This window comes from Mastigoproctus giganteus, chromosome 11 (assembly GCF_048544385.1).
Source record: "Mastigoproctus giganteus isolate SK-2022 chromosome 11, ASM4854438v1, whole genome shotgun sequence".
In the NCBI taxonomy this organism is placed as follows: domain Eukaryota; kingdom Metazoa; phylum Arthropoda; class Arachnida; order Uropygi; family Thelyphonidae; genus Mastigoproctus; species Mastigoproctus giganteus.
Window position 1 is genome coordinate 106759609 of NC_143585.1, and position 12189 is coordinate 106771797.

Consider the following 12189-nt stretch of genomic DNA (forward strand, 5'->3'; position numbering starts at 1 on the left):
TCAAGTGGGCAAAACAAATGGAAATTTCCAAGGGCTATGGTGATTAAGAAGTTTCCAACCAAAATAATTAACGGTCACTTGGGCCGCGCTCGCTACATGCAGCACTGCGCTAACACGTAACAGTGGTACTCCAAATCTCAAATAGCCCAGTCTGTTTAATGCGAAGTGAGTCGCTAAATTCTTTTTGAAATGTACGATGCAGCATTCATAGTGCATAGTATTAGGGTCAGGTGCCCCCTGTGGTTTCCCACATCTGCGCCATATGTAAAGAAATACAGTGAAGACATACAGAACTACTGTAAATGCCAGAAAAGTGTTCTGTGTTGAATACGTAGTTTTGCGTCGGGTTCTGTTGGGTGTCCTGGCATTTGGCCGCAGGGCCCCCCTGATGGAACCCCACGTTGCCCGCACACACCGTTAGGAGGTAGCCAGGCTGCCCATTATTCTCTGGCTACTCTCTGCAGGGTCGCCTAAGCTTCCTGACAAAGACCAATGTAAAAAAAAAAAAAAAAAAAAAAGTTAGAGCGGGTGGGCTTTAGAGTCAAGAAAGGGGGAACAGGTAGAAATATGGGGGATGAAGAAGGCATCCCCCCAGGTACAATGGAATACATCCATCAGGCGAAAGTAAGGGATGGAAGTGGAACAAAAGTTGCCGTGCAAGAGAGCACAAGCGTGATCGCCATTTGGCAGAATCTTCTTGCTCTTCTCATTTAGGTCCGGTCGTGATGTCAATTTCAGTGGTGATGTCATCCGGTGATCTGTGTCTAAGTCAGTAAGGATATAAATAGGAATGTGGCTGTCCTATACTGAATCTTCTTAGATTTGGTGGTGGTGTAGTCTCATTTGCTGGTAGGCCTCTGCATTGATTCCCAAAATATAGGTGGTTGTCTTCTCTTTGTTTTGCTGATGATCCGGATAGTGACTATATCCATGGTAGGGTCTTCCGTCGTGCGAATAAATCTTGTGCGTAGCGCGTAAAGGCGACATAATCTTCTTCTCTTTCGAGGATGTTCTTGGTTTTTAGGAAGGTAATGTATTCTAGTCAGGAGGAGGCATCTCAAATCTTCATATATTTCGACTCGTACATCAGGTGGTCCCAACTTTCGAGGGAACCACAGAGGCATTGTGGGTTTTCGGTGATCCCGAGTGCAGTGAGCTTTCCTCTGATAGATCCATGGCTAGTTAACAAAAAAAGTGACGTATAGGCCAGGGGAGAACCATGTGGGAGATTTTGGGTATACTGTTGCTATTGTAGGAATGAATTTTCTGGTGACTTATTTTGTAGACTGTGTCCACCTAGACTGCCAGACCTGCTGCAAGTATGCAGTGAGGCGCTTCTTCTCGGCCTTGATGTTATTTGAGGGGTCGGTGGTAAAATCCAGACAGGAGATGGCTTTACCTTTGGAAAGCATATAAAGCAAACCACATTTGATGATTTCTAGATCTAGAGGTAGCATGCCGGCCAACGCTTGCAAGGCATGTGTGCTGACTGTGCAGCAGGCCCGTGTGATGGTGAGCAGGATGACACGCTGAATCGAGTCAAGCTTCCTCTTGTTAACTGCTGTGGTGGCCTTTGGAAACCAGATACATAAGTGATTATGGGGGTGAACACAGCCTTATAGAAGAGGGTGAGCGCGCGTCGCTTCAATCCCCAGTCCCGACGTGCGATTCTTGCCACTAGTGCAGTATATTTTCGAATCTTGGTATGTAGATATTTCAGGTGTGGTGTGAAAGATAGGTTCCTATCCAAAATCACTCCAAGGTATCTCATCTCAGTTGTTAACCGGATAGTTCTCCCTTGGATTTTGATTTTCGGTGGCCTCGCTACGTTCAGAGAGCCTTTAAGAAGGATGGAGTTTATCTTTACTGGTGAGATTTCCAGGTGGTTGTGCCAAGCCCAGTCCTGTAAAATTCCGAGTGCTCTATTTGCTGCGGCTTCCAGTTAGCATTCATAGATATCTCCAGACTTTTAAAAATGCGCAAGAAGAAATGTGCTATGACAGTCCCAAAAAAACAATCACCGTTACCTTTCCTGCTGACCGCACAGCCTTAGACTTGTGAATCTTGGTTAACCAAGATGCTTCCATTGCACGTCTGGGTTCCGGTTGAAAGTGTTGGGCCAAAGATTCATCTTCCAATTCCATTTCTGACGATGCGAAAGTTGAAAATGATGTACGGCACTTGTTACAACAGTAACCGATGTCTCTTCATGCAATGGTTTTCCATAATTTAATTAAGTAATTGGAAATAAGTGTAAGTATACTGCGCACAGATCAGTTTCCTGATTACCTCTTTTTTAACTTACTTTATGACTTATTTACTGATTCATTCGTAACCCTCCTTTTCCTTTCAGAAGGAGGTTAGTTCTAAAATGTCCTCCGTAATTTATGGCAAGCGGCGACGTAATTGGTGAACTGGTGCTACAATGATTATTTCTTTAAATATTCAAAAATGCCAAACCACATAAGCCATACTGTCTACGCCGTTATTGTCTATGGAAGAGCTTAAAAATGCAGTTTCTTCTGAGTAATAACAAATGCCCAGGAACTGACCTACTGGAAAGCATTTTCATAAAAAGATTCTTCTCTATTAGGTCAAACTATCTTTTGAAACTCTTCAACAAGAGTCTTGAAGTTAGGAATTTCCCTACTATTTGGAAGTCTGTCCTCATTAAAATATCCCAAAACCACCAAGTGATCCTAAATCATACAGGCTTTTCGCTTTATTATCCCACTTAGGCAAGTTACTAGAAAAATCCATGGCATACAAATGTAATCAACTGCCTTTGGAAAGTAATCTATCTTCCTCTCTTCAGTATGGATTTAAGCCTGGTTGTAGTTGTGAAGATGAGCTTTTTGAATTGAAAAAGTTAAATTGATAGCTCTACTTCCAAATACACACTGGCAATTAATTTTTATTGATTTGGAATGTGCCTTCGACAATGTTTGGTGGGAGAGTGCCCTACAGCGCCTTAGAATCGCTCGTTGTTCTAGACATCTCTTCCTTCTGTTCAAAAGTTACTTTGCTGAACGTACTATCTACATCCAAACCAAACATCAATCAGTCGGTATCTAAAACTGTTTCTCGAGGTTGTCCCCAGGGTTCCATTCTTGGTCCCCTTGTATGGAATCTTTGATGATTGCTGTCTTCTCCCTCCGACACGGCCGATGCGCAAATGATTGCCTTTGCCGAAGCTATCTCCATCTTAGTACATGGTAACTCCAGGTCCCAGTTGTAACAACGGGCTAACTCTGTACTCAATAACTTGCTGTATCGGACTCTGAAAAATAAATTAAGAGTATCACCATCTAAAACCAAGATTATATTTCATGGAAAACTAGATCATAATAGACGTTCGGTTGTCAAGGTTAATGGAGTATCTCTGCCACTTATTACCACTCATAAGCATCTTGATATCATTTTCGATGAAAAATTGTCATTCTTACCAGAATATTTCCAAAAACGTTTACGCCCATGTTATTCAAAATCTCTCGGCAGGATTGGGGATTTAAAAAGGAAACTCTGAGAATTCTATATTACACAGTGTTTATTCCAATCGTTACATATGCAACCAGCATATGATTTCACAGAATTAAACTTATTACAGTTCACACCAAACTAGACAGTGTCCAACAGACATTTTTGCTAGCTCTCCTGAGAACTTGTACAACAGTTTCAACCGCATCTTTGCAGGCTTATTACCTCTGGATCTGTATCTTACGTACAAAGGCTTTGCTTACTATATTCGTAAAGGTTATCCTCTATCTTTTTCCGATTTGACCTATGATCCCACTGCCGATTGAAAGATTGAAAAAGCGAAATGCTGAACTACATAAAAGATGGCAAATGAGATGGAATTCCTCGACCAAAGGAGCAGTGACCAAATGTTTTATACCTGATTTTAAATTCACTACCTCAAAAAAGTAATTAGCTTTGGTTCTACCCAAGCCTTGTTACACCATACATTTTAACTGGCCACGGTTCTTTGAACGCTCGTCTTCTTCAATTCAATCTAGCTACGTCAGATAATGAGGCGAATTAAAAAAATAATCCCCTTATTGAATAACGTTTGAAACAAATGAGGTAAATCAAAAAAGAGAAACACCACTTACAGATAAGAGTTTTCTTGACTTGGATGTATAATTTTTTACATATATTTCACCTAGATTCATTTTGTCCTGCCATCGCTTCAGTTTTTGTCATTTCAAGAAAAATTCTTGCTTGAACGACATGAAAACTGAACCATTTCTTCACGCCTACTTTAAAAAGTTCGTCATCAGCGTAACATCTGTTGTAATGAAGATATTTTTTAAGCTGTGGGAACAAAAAATAGTCTTTTAGCGTCAAATCTGGCTATAGGGAGGACGCAGAACGAATTCGAATCCTGAATCCCTTGAATTTATATTTATATATTTAAACTGAATAAAAAATATTATTATTTTTATTATTAGTAGTAGTAGTAGTAATAAAATAACTCAAACAAATTCGCTGCCCTTCATGATTAACACGATTTGCGTATAATCGATTTGTAACACGATTTGTGTATCCCTCGATAATACAAAAATATGAGAAAAAAAAATTAAAAATGCAAACTATGAAAGCCATCCGGCTGTATGAATCCAGGCTGACAGTTCTGAAATCGTTGCAATGAGGGGATTTTATTCATTCCGGTTTGCTTTTTATTTTGATTCTGTAGCAGTCATTATCGAGTCGATACGATTCCCTGACTACTGGTGAATGGAACAAACCGGAAACCATGTAGAGTGATAACGAGACACATCTCATTCCTCAAACCTCGTTTCGCGCTATCGTATCCTCTTTATGTACCCCCTATCTACTTCCCTATCTCATACTCTTTTATGAACTTCCTGCGAATCTAATTAGTCTAAAAACTGCTGCTGCCGCAAAAGTTTTAGGGAAAAAATATTCTTCAAATGCTTCTACTAAACTAGACAGGGGCGTTAAATATGAATAAGATGAAAGAACAAAGACACCACTTTCTCACACCGATGCGAGAACCTGGGGACACTACTACGTTCTTGCATAACTTTATCACCATTTTTCTAGGAATGGAAAGAATTTAAAACCATGTGCAATTCATAAATTAAAAGAACTGTGAATCCGATAACTTTTAATAGTTTTGTGTCAGAAGTCACTTCTAATAAATTTATATTCATTCTTCATGCTGAGAGAGAGATCTGTTAAATCTGTAGCCAGTGCAATGATATAATATACTATTTACCCAATAGTTCGTCTTTAATGAATATTGTATTTATTTAAAAGCCTGCCGATTAAAATCTGTCCACTGACTAGCAGAAATAATATTTAGAGTCATCACCTGGCTGATCAATAATCGATGATACAGAATAATAATTAAAAACAGCTCAAAGATTAAAACCTCCACGATAAATGAATAAAAAGAAATGTTAAATACATTCAAATTCAATATTCAGAGTACATCATTAATTTCTAGTAAAAATTAAAGCTAAAAAGTGTATTTGAAATCAACGCAAAGCTAAGTAACATAGCATCATTTGTATATTATTTGTCAAGTTACAGTAAATGCCCTTTCCATGGACCTAATGTCAAGTTAGGTTTCTGCAAAAATGGTACGAGTTCTTCCACATAATAAAAATTGAAATGTGGGCAAAGAGGGAGAAAAACATGTCACGTCACATCATTTCTGATTCGATAATGACTAATGAATATACTGATACCTAACCAAATACCTTTTATTACCAAATTAACGATAGGAGTAGTTATTAATCAATAAAATAAAACAGTTATTTTAACGAAAGAATTAGCAATTATTTGTGTACAATACTTGAATTATATAATGCATCAATTACTTAATTTCGTATTTAAAAATTAATTCTTTAAATTCTGGTTAATACCAGAAACTAGATTCCTGGTTGCGCTTTTAGAATGATGTATAATTTATTTTTGTAGATGAAAAACTCGATACCAGTATCACCAGCAAACATACAATATATTCAAGAATGGCTTTGATAACCTGTGGTTAAAATGAAACGAAAATCGTTGCTTACTGATGCCTTACTACTGCGCATGTCAACAATATTCATTTCGTGTTGTAACATGTTTTTTCCTGTACAGATCAGTTCTGGTTTTGTTGCAATCGGTTAAGTTTTGATTAAACTGTGCCACTTTAAGTGAACAAGTGTTTTAACCCTTAGGCGAAAAATGTGTGATCGTAATTTAGAGCAAAGAATGTAATGTAAAGAAGTAATGTTTCTATCTTTCTGTATTCTCTAGAAGCAAAACACGTTCCAACCAGACAATTTACTACAGCGTTTTTGTAAAGATATCAGGCAATATTCTCTGTAAAACGTTTAAAAAGTCAAGTTAGCAGAAAGATATAACGCTATACAGAGAGGGTGAATAACTAAACAAGAGCTAACGGCACCGTCTAGAAGGTCGCCCATAAATCTTCTCGCAGTATGTGCATTAAATTTTCTTTCAGTTAAAACAAAAAAACCTTTCAGAAGCATTCTAACTTTGTAGACTTTCCTGATCGTTTCTATTCTACAAATAACAACATTATCGAAAGACAAAACTGAAAACTACCAACATACTCGCAGTTTTTTTAAGTCCATCTTTGGCCGAAGAATAGAAGAGAAGAGAAGAGTAAAACTATAGAAGTCGTAGAGCAGAAGAATAAAATCAAAATACTAAACACTGCACCTTTAGTCTGTGTGATGGTACAGAAAAAGTATTTCTAATCAATGTACAACAAATGCAACCGATTTTAACGAATAAAGGTTGAAAACTTAACACAGATCTTTGCTAACCCACGTAAATTTCATGCTCCTTGATTAACCTAAGGAAAACCTGGTGACTTCATTATCTTCTACTTTATTCATAAACAATAATTAGAAGATGAATATCGAATACGGCGAATTTATCAGTTCCCTTAAGCCCTAAAGAATCTATATACATCTTCTGAACAAGGCAAGAGAATATCTGAAACCATCACACGACTCATTCTATTGCATAGACTCATCAACTGTTCTTCAGATGACGAATTACTTGTTGGATTCAAAGTATTATCTTGGACGCGCATCCTCTTATCATGGGAATGCAGGTATGGCAAAGATAGTGTGAAGAGCGTTCACTAATATGCTGTTGATATAGGCGTGACAGCTTTAATTTAAAATGCACGATGGTATCAAGGTAACAGGATTATTATATACATGTAGATGACCAGCCAATGATTTCACTGTCTTACTGGAGATGAGTGGATAACGAAATGCCCATTGCTAAAACGGCCATGATGCCTATATCCATGATCCAGGTTCGATATCCAAAGAGACAAAATCTTGTACTTAATTTTCTAACTGTATTGACGAACCCTTAAATGATGTATGCCACAGAACAGGCACAAGTCCGTTAATCCATGGACTGGGTACCAGTTCACAATTTAAATTATGGGTTGTCCCCAACAGTATGATTAAAATAAAAGGTGCAATTAGGTTTTGAAATAACAAGCAGAACCCTTAAATTATATGGAGTGCCAATACTTGAATCTTTCTTTGGAATTTTACTATCCGCGAGAAAAAAATATTCTAAATCAGTAACCATGGTAATTCATTAGTATACATTGTGGCCATTAGATGGCGTCACCGTATAGTCGTTGATTCTGCGCATCAAAACGACTGAGTTTTACCACTCACGGTAGAGTATTTAAATACATTGTAATAATGTGAATTATGAAGTTAAATATAAAATAACAAAACGCGAAGAACTTCAGCGCGAGCCCGTGTAAAAAAGTTGTACAGTTGTTTTATTTTGAGACTCATTCACTAGTTAATGAATGTAGAGAATCAATTAACTCTTGGCTGTTTATTTCGATAATTAAAATGAGATGCACATTTATTAGAGCCGAACCGCACAAATCCGGCAACTTCGGGTCCGACCTGATCCTTATCAGATCTCAGCACTCTCCGGATTTCGGGTACTCATAAAAAACTGCGAAAAACACTGCGAATTTTAAAAACGAAATCTATCTATTCTTTCTGCACCGCAGAAAGGATAAATAGATACTCAGTGAGTGAGAGAGACAGAGAGAAGTAAAAGCACACGGAAACCACAACTGATATAATTGGTTAGAGAGCGAGAAAACGTTTTGTGGCGCTGTCAACTGCGGTTTGTTGCAGTTCCCGCGACATTTCAGAAAAATTTACCACCAACAGAAAGGAGCACAAGCTGTTAGCTGAATTTTTTCTAACCATTCAACCCGTTGCTATGGTAGCAGCCTGCAAGTGAGGAGAATTAAGCATTAAATATTATTTCCATCTTCAAGAACAAAAGAAGCCAATTTTTACTCTGCCATTAGGACGCTTAAGCGCGAAGATAATTTAGACCATTAATTTTCAATGTACAGTAGCGGGAAAAAAAAACCGCGTCATCACCTTAAAAAAAGTAACATTTGTAGTGAAACATAAGATATTGTTTGATTACTTTTTTTTTTTTTTTTTTTGCGGATAGGGGAAACCCTGGAGCCCGCAAAACTTTAATAAAATACTTTGAAAAATACTTCGTCGCAAAGCAAAGATATTGCGTGAGATTACGCTTCTATTGCATCAGACAGTAATTTCAAGGTATTGCATCAGCCGTTTCTATAAATACGACGTTGGAAGAGTATACACGCTCACTAGTCTCCTGTTTTACACAGGTGTAAGCATGGCTCCATATGTTCAGTTTACACCAAGAAAAAAAGTGTAGCTGTTGCTCTGTCCCAGGAAGAACTTTCTACGCGCGCCATCGCTGATAAAACAGCACCCGGGATACCAGTCAACAGTATCCCGGGCGCTGAAATTAAAGATTGAAGCCGGTGATGTGAAGAGATGACCTGGATCATGTCGTAAGAGAGTGACTACGCCTTCCCAAGGTCGATATTTAAAACGACTATTCCTTTGTAATCGCCATTCTAGTGCTCCTGAACTAAAACTGGACTTTGAGATGGCCTCTGGTGTTGAAATAAGTGCATGAACTATCCAAAGACTGCTTTCGGAATGTGGGTAGTCTGCTTGCCTATCGACCCAAGAAGAAGCCTTTGTTGACCCAACAAAGGCGCCTCCGTATCCAGGTGGGCAGGAGCAGCAGTGCGTAGTACACGCTTCTTGATTAGACCGGGGTTCGAGCCCGTGACCACCAAATACGGAGGATGCGGAAAAGTCAGGAAATGACCACCGCATATCCCCGGGGAAATATGGCCTTAGTTTCTAATGCTCATAAAAAAAAAATAATAAAAAAAAATGAGGAAGAAGCGACTTCCTTGGGGTAAAACTCATGTTTCATGGACAAAAGAGCAATGGGACACCGTCATCTTTTCTGACAAATCGAAATTCAACCCGCATAGCTCGGATGGGAAACGATATATCAGAAGATGGTATGTCAGGAGGCATACCATCCTGACTGCATAGCACCGACTGTAAAGTTCCCTGCCGGTCAGATGGTCTGGGGATGCATAAGAAGCAAAAGGTGGGGGCGAATTAAGTTTATTAACGGAGCGATGAATGCAGAAACCTACACTGCTATCTTGGAGGAGTGCCTGAAACCCGTTATTAGGGATCACCACACAGATGTCCAAAACTGAATTTTTCAACAGGACTCACTCAACACCTTGCCACACAGGAAAATTGGTAAGTTTTATGCTACTTAGATTTAATGATGAGTTTGTCTTCTTGTCTCACAAGGCTTAAAACATACATCAATGTTTTCCCTCTTTTTTCTCCTTTAAGGTGCATTCATACCTCAGAATTGCTGGGCCAGTCCAACACTGGCATTATAGCATTCGACTGACCTAGCAACAGTCCATATTTGAAAATTGCTGTTACATAATGTCGTCTAAAATTGCTCAGAAGAAGCCAACAAGTAAGATTCAGCTGTAGGAGAGAATTGTAAGGGTGTGGTACCACAAGATTAGGCAAGCGTATATCCAGAAGTTGATTAACTCTATACCAGATCGTTGCAAGGCTGTAAATGCAGCTCGAGGAGGAACAACAAAATGTTGAGAACTTATTTTGCTGATTTACAGTACATAATACTATTACGTTAACTTGTCATTCCAGTTTGTACACGTAAATGCAATAAAACGTATGTTTGGTTGTCACGATTGCCATTTGCACGATTTCTCATATTTCCATTAATTACGAATTTTACCCTTTAGGAAGATATTTATGGCAATTAGGTATATCAGGTGAAGTATTTTTATCGGATTTCATTCACAGAGATATATATCCCATCTAACAAATGCATTTCGAACATTTCTGCAACCCACAGTGCAGAAATGTTCGAAAGCTATCCACAGGAATGCTGGTCCACACTGACTTAGCTGCTTCCCACAGTAGTTGCAATTTGGGTGGTTAAAGATCTCTTCTCCGAAGAGCTCATTCCACCTCGTCCCACAAGCCAATTGTACTGACATCTGATGACTCAGAGTCACCCATTACTGATGACTGAGGAAGCCACAGCACGGATAGACCATGGACTCTTGCTGTTTTCGTCATATTCTACTCATCCGATCAGCGCGAAACTGCAGTAATAAGGATTGGGCAATGTTTTACAAATGTCCCATTCCCTGCTAATGTTCCTTAGTCTACTATAAAACTCTATGATTTTTCCTGAGAGGAACGGAACTCGATTCGGTTGTCAGCTGCGATACCCCCCCCCTGCCATTAGTGGTAAGTTGCGACGAGTTCTGCATTCTGAAACGCCTCTTCTGCCCCTATTAAATGAAACAACATCCCGGTACGGGTTGTTGTTTGACTTATTGTAGCTTTTTTGTCACCCTGCACAGGTCTTGTTAACTTCTTGCATAAACGCTATTCTAACCAAAAAATTGCCGTTGGCTGGATGCATCTGGTTATTCGATCAATCTTGATACACCAAAGATACACAGTGGTACGCGAAAGCTCCAGCAGGGTTGCAATTTCCGAGATACTCACACCGGCGCGTATGGAGCTGACTATTATTCCACCTTTAAAGTCACGTAAGTGTCTCCTCTTTCCAATTAATGCACTGAATTACCCATAAACAGCATCCCCACATATCTGTCCACCGCATAATTCGAACACGTGATTATGTTACTTGCACAAAGAGCACCATTTAACGAAAACGATAATAAATTGGCAACTAAGTGTAAGTGATGGATTATTCTTCTTTCGCTTTACCTTTCTGTTGGACAAAAATCTCGAGTTTCTGGAAAATAAAACCCTTGTCAAAACCAGAATAGCTCGACCAATTTGTAAAATAAAAATAATAATAAATAACGGATAATAGTTACTGAAAAAGTTAAAAAAATATTTTAGCTATTTCAGTAGCGATATTTCTAAATCCAAAGCTATTTAATTTCTGTAATCTTTCAATTAGACTGGAAAGGGATCCAGTATGTTCTTTTGCAACCTCAGTACCGCATTTTTTCCCCACAATGCGTGAATAGGGCCGTGCAAAAGGTGTATGCAGAGGGGGGCGCCTATACAGAGAAGGAACCTTCCTTCTCTGTATAGTTGATTTAAGGATGCCCTTAAACCAACCATGCACTTAGACCAAGATGCCATGCACTATCCTTTGTGAGAATACGTCTTCAACAGCTACTGAACCCTACTTGTAGTTGAAAGCATTTAAAATTCAAAGTTGGTGCTGCCATCTTTGAGCGGATAAATAAAACAAATCATGCAAAACAGCAGTTCAGCGTTTGCAACCGCTTTAATAATGCGAACTACCTGTTTTCAGTATATACTGTATTACATTACACCCTTCCATTCAAATTCGGTAAAATTAGATATACAATTGCCGACAAAAAAAAAGAATTGGCAAAAAGCCATAAAGTTATAAACTTCACTTCGAAATTTCAATCATTAAAATAAATATAAAAGTTAAGTAATTGGGACTGCACACTAATGATAAACATTAATAACACATAAAGCAATTAATCATATTAATATTAAAGTATCAACGAATCCTTGTTTTCGTAAATATTTCACTGCCCATAAAGATAAATAGCATCATTATCAAGCATGCCACACGAAATACCCAGGATTGAATAAGTTAATATTTGTTAATGTAATCAGAACAGTGACCACCACTTGCCCAAGGCTATCGACAGTTTGATGTCACTTTTTTCAGTGCAGTGGCGTGGCAGTATATATACGCTGAGTGGCCGCTTTA